General features: G+C 32.9%; 1 protein-coding gene across 10 annotated transcripts in view; it reads left to right on the top strand.

Annotated features, from left to right (window-relative positions):
• The window catches only part of VRK1 (VRK serine/threonine kinase 1), a 118,012-nt gene that overhangs the window by 26,464 nt on the left and 78,920 nt on the right, over positions 1 to 12,628 (top strand). Inside the window, exon 2 of one of the 10 annotated variants that reach the window (XM_056811301.1) lies at positions 1,898 to 1,956. The exons of 8 other annotated variants lie outside the window; for them this stretch is intronic. The gene's annotated coding sequence lies outside the window, so the exon portion shown is untranslated. Of the gene's footprint in view, positions 1 to 1,897; positions 1,957 to 6,810; positions 6,952 to 12,628 lie in introns of those variants that run through there. One more of the 10 variants, XM_007473610.3, reaches the window with a different exon arrangement.

Below are 12,628 nucleotides of genomic sequence, written 5' to 3'. Positions count from 1 at the left end.
ATTTTGTTTTTAGTTATTTGCTGCTACAAAAATATCTCCATGAATATTTTGGTATATATGAATCTTTCTGCTTTTGTCCTACCTACTTGGGGTGCATGCCCAGTAATGAGATCATTAAGTTAAAAGATATGGACACGTTAGTCACTTTTTGACCATAACCATTGTTTTTCAGAATAAGAAGACCAATTACAGCCCTACTAAGAATGTATTAGTTTGCTTGTCTTTTTTTTTTAAATCCTTACCTTCTATCTTAGAATGGATAATAAATATCTTTTACAAGGTGAAGGATCAATAAGGGCTAGGTAGTTGGGGTTAAGTGACAGTTAGGAAGTATCTGAGGCAGATTTGAATCCCTTTCCTCCTAACTCCAGGGCTGGTTCTTTATCCACTGAGCCATCTAACTGCCCCAAATGTGTCAGTCTTTCCACAGCTCTACCAACTTTGACTTCCCATCTTTTGTCACCTCTGCCAGTTTGTTGCATAGAGGTAAAAGATATTTTGAATTTTATTTCTTTTGTTATTACTGATTTAGAGTAGTATTTATCCATTGCATAATGGCTTTTGGCCTTATACATTTGCTTTAGTTCTCAATATTGCTGTTTGTCTTTAATTTTGAAGAGTACCAGTGACACTATAGGGTGCTGTCTTGACTTGCTCATGAATTGGATTTAAATGAGGTAGAGTTGTACAAAGTCACTCACTCTTTCTTCTAGAGTCGAGGTTCAGTGACAAGGCTTAAGTTAGGATGACTGGTGATAGGCACAGGATACAGTGAATGACTGGTTTCATTTTGATGTCTGACCAAACTCTTAAGTATTCCACAGACTGCTTCAGCCATTTCTGTGGCTATTGGAACAAATCATTCTCATCTGTTCATTCTGCTGGGGGAAGTCTTTCCATGCTTGGAGGTAGGCATCCTCCCCAACTCATTGACCACTGACCATTTAAGTCCTGTTGCTTACATTCAATATGGGTAAGCCCTTCTGCTGAGATGGTTTTACTGGAATGTGGCTGCTGTGTATGCCTACAGCTTCTTGGAGACACAAGTGAGAATTGGGTGAGTTACACCCAAAAATAGATGAGAGGTACTGAAAAAGGCTTGGCAAGCCCTCACACTAGAGGTACCAGTCCTCTCTGAATACCCCATAAGGACCTATTCTCAATATACTTATGAATATTTAGCCTTATCAGGCACATTTGATGCAAATCCCAGATCAATAGCTTCCTTTTTTAACTTAAGTTATATTGATTTCATTACCTTTTCCATGGATAACTTTGTTCTTATTAAGTAGGGTTCTGACATAGTGGATAGAGCACTGGGCCTGGAATCAGGAAGACCAGAATTCAAATCTGGTCTCAGTCACTTGTTGGACAACCCCGGCAAGTCATTTAATTGCTCTCTGCCTTAGTTTCCTCAACTGTAAAATAAGGATAATAAAAGTACCCACCTTCTGAGTATATTATGAGTATCAAATAATATGTTTTTAAAGGGATTAGTAGAGTGCCTGGATTGTGGTGTGAATTTAATAAATTCTTGTTCCCTTCTCTTACTGGAAAATTACAGGAGCTTTTCAGTGGCAACTGTTTTTTTTTTTTTTTCAGAGATCAGCCTCACCAGAGATTGAAGAAAAACCATGTGGATACAAATTATATTTTATCGAGATTATGATATGCATTTGAATAGATTGACCATTAGTTTGTCAGCATATTTATTTTTTCCAGGCATGACAGGATGACATTTTTCAAGATTAAGTTGAGATAAGGATGTGAAGATTCTTTGAGTTATAAGGAGCAAAAGGGGTTTGAGTTTTAAGATTCTGTATTTTATTATTCAGATTAATGTCCTAATAGTATTTGTAATGACCAAATGTATTATTCCCTGTTGGGTTATTTGCAGGTGAATTGTCTTCAGTAGTATTGCTTTCAAGTTCTTACTGACATAATTAAGGAAAGCAGGTAATAATTTTCTTTCTTAAACTGTGTTTACTTTCTTTTGTTTGATCTTGCTCCCTCTTGGAGCTTAGCAGGAGAAAATTTAAGGGAAAACATTTGATTACTTCTCCTATCCTATGGAATTTGATTTGAGAAGTATTTTTGAACTCTAAATATATCTAGTTTAGAAAGGATGCAATTCATAGTTCTGTGCATTAGGGTACCTGGCTTTCCATAGCTCATCCAACATCATCTGCCTCAGTTGTTTTAATTGACATTGCTCTTATTATTTGTATCTGATAACCTTCTTTATGACTTTATTATTTTTTAAATTTTTATTAAAAAAAATTTTTTTTTTGGTTACAATACTCACTTTATTTCCCTCCCTCCCCTCCACCCAGCCTTCCTGCAGCCGACGCGCAATTTCATTGGGCATTACTTGTGTCCTTTTATGACTTTAAAGCTTACTTTTTTTTAAACATTATTTTATTTGGTCATTTCCAAACATTATTCATTGAAGACAAAGATCATTTTCTTTTCCTCCCCTCCCCCCCACCTATCCCATAGCCGATGCGTGATTCCACTGGGTATCACATGTGTTCTTGATTCGAACCCATTTCCATGTTGTTGGTATTTACATTAGAGTGTTCATTTAGAGTCTCTCCTCAGACATGTCCTCTCAACCCCTGTAGTTAAGCAGTTGCTTTTCCTCGGTGAAAGCTTACTTTATTTTTTTGAGAAATGCCTATTCTTATCCTTTGACCATTTTTTGGGTGATGGCTCTTGCCATATATTTGCCATCACTTACCCACATATCTTGGATTTCTAGAACTATCTCTATTAACAATAGTAACAACAAATCTTTGTTGTTTGTTGATCCTATGGAAAGGGTGCTAGGATTTCTCTTTTAGAAATGTTAGCTCTTAGTTTTTGTAGATCTTATTTATTATATTAAAGGACAATTCATTTTATTCCTATGCTTAATATTTTTTTGTATATTTATATATATATATATACACGTATATATATATATAACCTTTCATGTATTGATCTAATCCTGTGATTTTTTTGGGGGGGTTATTATTAATATAGTCTCTTGTATTCTTAGGTTTCCACATATTGAGTGAATTTTGAGTTTTTGGTATACATTGACTTGCCATAGGATATAATTTTTAAAAATATGTTGTTGTAGCTTCTTTTCTAATATTACTGGGTTTATTGGCATCAATAGAGATGTTGATATTCAATGCTTTATCTATCCCCGATTCAGGAATCAGAATTTTGGCTCATACAAGGAGCTTGATAAGATTCTTCTTTCCCTATTTTTGCAGATAAGTTTTGCATTATTGTTGTTTGAATAAGACTATATAAGAATTTAGTTGTAAATCTGTTTGGCCTTGTTGTTTTCCCCACAATCTTTGGCAGTTCCTTTATGACTTACTTAAATTCTTTATTTCCATATTGAGTTATTTAAATTCTGTATTTCTTGTTCTCATGTGTCATTTATTAGTTATCGGTTTCATTGATATATAAAATGGACAAAATACTTAATCTGTTTGCATTACTTCCTTCCTCTATAAAATAGGGACAGTCATAGCACCTATTTCAATGGTTGTCATGAGGACTAAATGAAATAATTGTAAAGCACTTAGCATAGTGCCTGACACATTATAAACACTATATAAATGGTAGTTAACAAATTAGAAACCCTCTTTTAAAGGGACCTTTTTATTGTATTATGATCTGTATAGGATGTGTTTAGTATTTCTGCTTCTTTGCTTTAATCTATGAAGTTTATGTTCCATAGTACATGACAATTGTTTGTAAATCTTTCATTTATGGCTAAAAGTATGTATAATCTTTTCTGTTTCTATTTTGCCATTGCCAGAGGTTTGTCATAACTTAAGTTTTGTAAGATTTTTTTCAGGTCCTTAACTTCTTTATCTTTTTTGTTTAGATTTATTTGTCCAAGAAGGGCACTTTCAGGTCCCTAGCTGTTAATTTTGCCATTTCTCCCAGTAATTCAAATAACTTTTCCTTTAAGTACTTAGATGCTATGCTCTTTAGGGCCTATTTATGTATATAAAAATATACATATTTTATATTGATACTATATGGTAGCTATAAAAATGTTGTTTCCTTGCCTATGTCTTTTGACCATATCTAAGCATATTTGAATTTGACTGAAAAACATCATAAATTCTGCTCTCATTTTAACTGTGTGAATCTTTATGTTTATTATAAGTAAAATATTGTTGGATTCTTTTTTAAATTCAAAGATATTTTAATTTCCCAACTACATATAATAACAATTTTCAACATACGTTTTCTGAAATTGTGAGATCCAAATCGTATGGCTTCCTCCCTTCATACTTCCCATCTTGGAGATGTTAAGCAATGTCATCTGGATTATACATATATCATCATGTAAAACATACTTCCATGTTGGTCATTGTTGTAAGAGGATACTAACATAAAACCAAAACCCTCAAATAAAACCTTAAATAAAATAATGTGAAAGATAATGTGCTTTGATCTGGACCTGACTCCAACACTTCTTTCTCTGAAGGTGGATAGTATTCTTTGTCATAAGTCCTTTACAATTGTCCCAGATTGTTGTATTGCTAAGAGTAGCCGAGTCTTTCACAGTTGATCATCATACAATATTGCTGTTACTGTCTCTGGTGTTCTTTAGATTCTGCTTATTTCAGTGTGCGTTAATTCATATAAGATCAAATTCTTTTAAATTCTGCTTTTTAATCCATTCTTCTTCTATCCTTTATTTTTTGGATATGCCATTTAGTTTTACTGTTATTACCACTTACCTCTAATAGAACTTTGTACTTTTTTTTTCTTCTATCTTTCATTTGTGAAGAAAAATGGGAAGGAGAAGGAAAAAGAATCTGATTTTCACTAGTTTCACTAAAATTGAAGAGGTCTTCCTCCCTTCCTCCTATATATGTTCATCCAGGACCCCCCCCCCCCATCTCATTCTTATACTTTCTTTTGATCTTTTATAATATCATATTCTCTTTATGATTTAAAGTATAATCTATATTCCAAAGATAAGTGATTTTGCTTGCTGTTTCCACTTAGGCTTTACTTTTTTTCCTCTTCAGTTTTGCTTATTTCCCTATTGAAATCAATGCATGTCTTTTCTTTCTTTCTTTTTTAAACCTTTACTTTCCATCTTAGAATTAATATTATATATTGGTTTCAAGGCAGAAGAGTTGTAAGGGCTAGACAATAGAGGTTAAGTGAATTGTCCAGGACCTCCCATCTCTAGGCCTGGCTTTTAATCCACTGAGCCACTTAGTTGCTTTTGAAATTAATATATTTCTACACTAAGTTTTTTGTGTGTATTTAATCCTAATTTGTTAATGATCATGAGGTGTCTGTTACTTTTGAACCCTTCCTCCATATTTGTTTTTTCTCATATATATTTATTTGAAATATTAGTCTCTATTTCCTATTCATTTCTTCTCTATTGTTTTCCTTTCCCACTCCTTTTTTTCTTTTCTAAGGTCAAAAGGATATTCTTGGCCTTGGTGTTTTCTTTGTCTTATTTAACTTCTCTTTGACTCTTAAAATATGATTCTTAGGAATACTTTTTTTTTATTAGACTCTTGAGTGCTTCATAATCATTTAACTCCTTTCAGTTGCATTAAATATATTTTTTACCTTTCTAGGTTTCTCTTGACCTTCTTTGTTTGCATTTCAGTATATCTCCTAGGCTCCAATTTTTTATTCTATCCTCATACAATATTAGAATATTAAATACATAAATATATTAAATGCTTAGTCCTCTATTATGCTGAATCTTGGTTTTTTCCCCTTCTTATAGAATTATATTTAATTTTGCAGAGTAAGTCTTGTTTTAAAACTATTATGCTTTGTTTTTTTAGAAGTATATATTCCAAGATTTTCTCGCTGTGGTAGTTTCTGCTAGTTCTTATAGGATTCTGACTTTGGTTCTTTGTTACTTGAACTCTTTCATTCTGGCTGCCTCTGGTATTTTTTCTTTGGTGTGGAAACTTTGGATTTTAACTGTAAAAATTCTGTTTTTTATTTTGAGACTTTTAGAGGGGTGATTGGTGAATTATTTCTATTTTTCTTTTACTTTGTTGTTCTAATAGAGATGGGTAGTTTTCAGATTTCCTGAAATAATATGCCCAGGTTTTTTGTTTATTTATGATTTTATGGGAATATGAACTTTAAATTACCTCCTTGACGTGTTTTTCAGGTCAATTATTTTTTACAAGATACCTTTGGTTTTTTTCTTTTTTTAGTTTCATGACTTTTTCTAATTTTTTTGTCTCAGAATTATTGACTACTGTTTATTTTATCCAGATATTTTTCTTCTTTCTAATTCCATTTATAATTTCAGCTTTTATATCCTACTTTAGAATTCCATCCTGTTTTGTCCTTGTAGCCAACAGTTTTTTCTTTGAGGCACTGCTTATAGTTTGTGGGGTTGCACTCTTACTGGGTTATCTTTTGGTTTTCTCTTATTCCATAATATTTGTTATGTTTGGTATTTTCTTTTATTTACTTAGTTCCTGGATTATAATTTTATGCTATTTTCTCAGGCCTTTATAGATGAGTTGGATTGGTCTTATTTACTTTATCTTCTTTGTATTTTGGATGTTACTGCTATAGCCAGTCCAGGGTAAATTGGTAATTGGCTCACCCTCTGCATCATTCTCTTAAGTTTTGTCTCAATCTCCTTCCTGATTGTCCAGTATGGGTTCTGGTGGACAGCAAGTCTTTCTTTTGCTATGATTCCCAATAAGTTGGCTCTACCTCTTGCTGCAGCCCTGACAGACCCCAGTGTAATGTTTGAGATCATAATGGCTTCTTGTGCAGTTCTGGTGCCAGTACCAGTGTGCTGAGTTACTTGTCTTCTATTGTATGGGGCTCCCAGTGCCCTGGGGAGTACACAGATTGGCTTTGTCTCCTGGTGCAGTGAACTATGGGGGCTGATCATATTCCCTGCTTCTCTTCAGGATTTGATTTCAGGTCTGATTATTAGAGCTCAAATTGACTTGTGACTACTACAACATCCACTCCAGAGTTCTGGTTCTTTTGGAGTCCTTTTGTTGGAGCTGGCATTGACCATCCTGCTTTGGTTCTTCTAGTTCCTTTGGCTGATGTTATATTTCTTTAGTGATTGTACTTGCTCTTCCTACTGGCTTCTGACTTTTTTGTTTTTTGTGATGTTTTGTAATAGAAGTGCTTCTGTTTATTGTCTGTTTTCTTTATCTTTAGTTTTTTTCTGAACCCTTTTTCAGCTATTTTCTTAGGTTTTTATAAGAGAGCTAGGCTTCTTTCCAGTTGCTAGAAACCAAGAGTCCCATTTTCTTTTATGATACCTTATTCATTTTTATTTTTTCACAGTAGATATAAGATACATACATATCCTCCACATCCTCAGCATATTTCCTAAAAACATTTGTATTTTCTTGCTACTTTGCTTTTTTTTTGTGGTTTATATATTGTTTACTAAAGGGAAAGATATATGCTTTAACAATCATTTGGTGCCAAATTGCTAGATTCTTTTAGTTGAGTTACATTACTTTTTTAGTATTCTTTATTTACATAATTGTCTTTATTTTGTGTATTTTTGTTTTGGTTCTGCTTTCTTAACTGCATTTTAAAAAATAAAAATCTACATATTTCTCTGAAATAACCATTTTCCTTTTTTTTTAAAATATCTAAATTTGGCTTACTCCAGTAACTGAATTTTGAAGATTCCTTGAATTTGAGGAATGTAAAAGTGAATAGGAAATTTTATCATTTTTTCTTGATTATTTCAATTTCTTCATTTGGTGGCAAATGCCCCTTCAAATGATGTAGTAACCCAGGTTTCCAGTCTAAAGTGGAGAAAAGGAAATCTATGTGTAAGACTTATGTATCTAGTGGAGATTTACTAAATGCTATTTTTCTTTTTACAGCCAATTAGAACATGGACTGGACCTTCAAATCTGCATGCACCTTGATCAGGGAGATAGTAGAGAAGTTTCCTAGATTGCTATTATAAAGATGGGTTACCAACCTTGTTTGTATAGGAAAAGTTCCATGTCTAACATATAATAGAGATATTCCTTCATTTTCCGTAGTTCCAGGATGATGATTGTTGGGGATCAAAGCATCTTCGATCTCTGTTTTATCATCTTTGCTTTGGGATCTTTAAAGACAGTAATTGTTCAAGGGGGTGTGTGAGAATATGGGAGTAGAATGTTTATTGACTTACTCAAAAGTTAGCTAACAGGCAATGGTGGTGGGGAGTGTAGTCTCTTTTTTAATATATGTCTGTTGCTATGGAGCCATCTGTGCCTAGATGGACACTTTATATCTGAAGTTATATTGGGCAAAGAGGAGGAGACCTTATTAGCTTATTTTGCAGGTCAAAGCAAAATGCAGGGGACATATAACACTTACAATATACATGCCAATTATCTGCAGTTGCCTGGAAAATAACCTTAGGTTATTTTCTCAAATAAGGAGTCAGCAGCTTCATATAAGTGCTTATGTTTCCCCTTACCCTTCCCCTCTTACCCTCTCTCCCTGGGATTCTACAAATGAAATTATAACTCAAATTCCATATAAGAAGAAAAAGAAACTTCTCATATATGAAGACTGTGGCATGGGGATAAAAGGTCTTATTAATTTGTAATTAACTTTTTATATGACTGATGCTTGTATATTGTAACCTCCTGTAGTTACATATTAATATTTTTGTGGGTGGACACCTGAGAAGGAGATTGGAAAGTGAGGGAAAATGAATAGAGGAAATTGGAAAAGAGAGATTGAGAGAGACAAAGGAATAAAGACTCAGAGATAAGGAGTTAAAAAATATGGGCTCCATTGTGCTTGCCCCCCTGATAGAATTGAGAGAGGACCCTACACGTGTCCTCAAACTTTTATTGGAGAGTTTAGGAATGTGGAGTGGGAGGTAGCTAATGAACATGTGACATGGTATAGGTCTTAACATTGGCTCAATTGACAATCATGTAGGGTAAGGAATGTGGTCTAAAAAGGTGGGAACTAGTATTCTGTGGCAAATATTGTCCTACTCAGGAATTCTTTTGTCCTTTGGATTGAAGATTTGGAAATAAAATAATCAATAAGTAACATGACCATGAGTCTGGTATATGAACTCATAAGATACAATATCAATAATACCAATAATACTTTCAAAATGCTAATATACCTGGTATGCTACATATATATAGTAAATAGTATATATGTAAATATATGCTAATATAAAAAAGGAGCATAAAATTAGAGTAGATGATATGAAAAGTTGTACCAGTTAAAATTTTGTTGATTTTTCCACAATAACACAATTGTATTCATTTACATGACTATACCACAGTTTGTTCAGGCATTCCTTAATCTTAGACACATTCCCTTATGAATAATAAAGCTATGAATATATATCACATGCATGTGTATGTAATTTTAAATACTGTACTTAAAATAATCTATTGTGACATATATCTATTGAAATAAAGTTTGTGACAAAAATTACAGTGTAGTATAATTTCAGTATTCACAGAAAAATACTTGGAATGGTGTCTAAGATTTAAGTTAATGCCCAACACTCCAAGAATTATATTTTATAAAGTTTATTTTATTTTTATTTTATTTGGTCAATTTCAAACATTATTCCTTGGTTAAAAAAATCATATTCTGTTCCTCTCTCCCCTTCCCCCCACTTCCCATAGCCCACGTGTAATTCCACTGGGTATTACATGTGTCCTTGATCAGAACCTGTTTCCATGCTGTTGATGTTTGCACTAGGATGTTCATTTAGGATTTATATCCTCAATCATATCCCCCTCGACCCATGTAATCAAGCAGTTGTTTTTCTTCAGTGTTTTTACTCCCAGTTTTTCCTCTGAATGTGGATAGTGTATTTTCTCATAGATCCCTCTGTGTTGTTCATGATCACTGTGTTGCTACTAATGGAGGAGTCCATTACATTCGATTGTACCACAGTGTATCAGTCTCTGTATTTTATAAGGTTTATTAATAATCACTTAATTAATAATAAAAAGGAAATAGAAGTAAAAAAAACTAATTATCTAACAAAATTAAGACCCCGTGAGCAAAATTCTCCTGACTCTTAACTCACGCCACCTCTACCAAACCCGATCACACAAAGAGCTTGAGAGGTGGGGTTACACCAAATTTATATCCTCCCTAAGTCAGTACATAACTTGGGAAGGAAAGTGGGATGCTGGGAATAGTAGTTCTAGGTTTACACACTAAAAAGTGGGGACCATTTTACATTCAGATTTCTTAGTTTTGAAGTGTTGTTTTAAAGGTAAAAGTTTTTCTACCACTGAAATTATGTTTGAACATACTCGGTTCCAAGTTTCCTTTGTCTGTCTAGGAATCATATTATATTTTACCTCATTGGGATGCAAAACCAATATTGGGATCCCTGGGTGAAAGGTAACAAATTAGTAACTTCTTGTTTAATTTAAAAAGTTTTCCAATTCATATCTCCCATCAAGGGGTTACTGTATCTGTCTTCCTATAACCCCTCCAGCATTGTATTCATGATCCCTCTATTTAAATATTTTAAGTTTTCTTTTTTGTGGAAGAACGATTGAACTTATTCCTGATCAGTCCCAAAAGACAGATATAGGACCAAGGGATAACAAGGAAGCAGATATCTACTCTACTTGGAAAAGGGTTACTAAGAGCTGAAGAGAAAACAATCACTGAACAAGATAATTATATTATAAAATGAAGCATTATCAGTATTGGATCTGTATGCACCAAGTGTTACAGCATCCAAATTTTTAAAGGAAAAACTAAATGAGATACAGATGGAAAAAGATAACAAAATAATAATATTGGAGAGGGGGCTTTAATTTTCTCCTCTCAGAACTAGATAAATCTAACAAAAAATAAATAAGAAGTTAAGGAAATGAATTGAACCTTAAATAAGTTAAATATGATAGATATTCGGAGAGCCTCCACATATATGCATGAGGTCCAAGCATATATGTAATCCAAACATAGTTTCTGGTGGGACAACAATGGTTTAGAGAGCCTAAATATTTGTAGGAGTCTTCCTTAACACTCATACAATGGAGATAACCTGCATTCCTGAGGGGCTGTGGCATTGGAATTAAAGTCTTGGATATAACCAGTACATATGGAATATGAAAAGACTTGGTTTTGGATAAGAGTATGGTTCTGACAGCAGAGTGTACCTGCTGCCTAAGGACCAATCTAGCAAAATATGACCCTGGTAATGTATGTTAATCAAGAACCAAATGGGTAAAAGTGATCAAATTAAATGCTGATAGGAACATGAAGAAAGAAGTCCAGTATTATATATGAATTTTTTTTTAAACAAGAAGGAAATATATAGTAAGAGCTGTAAAGCTGTTCATATAGCTCATTGACCTAGGGTTCCTATTACTGGGGTTAGACCCTAAAGGCATTATTGAAATGGTAAAAAACTGAAAATACATATGGAGGCTTTGTAATGACAAAATAACTAGCAATAACACATGCAATGAATGGAAGGAGTGACCAAGTAGCTTATGATATCTGAATGAAAAGGATTGTATCATATTATTAAAAATGACAAACATTGGAAATGACAAACATATAAGGAAAATAAGGGAAATAAAGAGATGAAAAGAGAAGAAAAGATAAAAAAATAATATATACTATAATTAAAATTTTAAGAATAACAGCCACAAAATCAAAGGAATATCAAATAAAACAAATCTACAGGGAACTCAAAAGCAGAGGGCATTTATATTAATACACATGTAATTTACATATTTTACAACAAATTTTAAACAGTGGACTTGGCGATTTTGAACATACTTTTTAATGCACTTGTTTAGTTAAATGCTTTTTGTTGGTGGTTATTAAGTATATCATAAAAAATAAAATAAATTAAATTTTTGTTTGGGAGGTAACAGAAAAAAATCATTGGGGGATTGGAATTATAATAGAGAATAGAGAATAACTCTTCTGATGTTTTCCAACTCTTGTAATTCTATGATTCTTAATAAATTATATGATTATCATCTTAAAATTAGGGAAATAAGTTATCTTTCTTTTTATTTATTTATTTAGACCCTTACCTTCTGTCTTAGAATCAATACTGATTCTAAGGCAGAAGGGTGGTAAGGGTTAGGCAATGGGGGTTAAGTGACTTAAGGGTTACACAGCTAGAAAGTGTCTGAGGGCAGATTTGAACCCAGGACCTCCCATCTCTGGGTCTAACTCAATCCACTGAGCCACCTGGCTACCCCCAAGATATCTTTAAATACATTGTAATTTCTCAATTTGAACATCTGATCTCTTGATATCCAGAATATTTGAATGGTCTCGTTTTGATCATTTCAACTTTTAGCAAAGGAAAACGAAAGATGAAAATTATCAAAAAAATTTTTTTTCAGATTTGCATTTAGGACTTCTCAAATGCCATTTATTTAAATACTTACAGTACTGTATTGTGACATGGATCTATTGAAATAAAGTTTTTTTGACAAAAATTATAGTAGAGAACAATTTTAACATTCACAGCAAAATGCTTGGAATAATATCTGAAAAGTAGAGACCATATTATATTAAGAATTGTTAGTTTTAGAGAATTGTATATATAAAAGTTTATATATGGAATTCTGTTTGAACATATTCAGTTCCATGCTTC

The sequence above is a fragment of the Monodelphis domestica genome, chromosome 1 (genome assembly GCF_027887165.1).
Source record: "Monodelphis domestica isolate mMonDom1 chromosome 1, mMonDom1.pri, whole genome shotgun sequence".
Lineage (NCBI taxonomy): Eukaryota > Metazoa > Chordata > Mammalia > Didelphimorphia > Didelphidae > Monodelphis > Monodelphis domestica.
The sequence above is the reverse complement of the archived record's forward strand: the minus strand, read 5'-3'. Positions and strand labels throughout refer to the sequence as shown.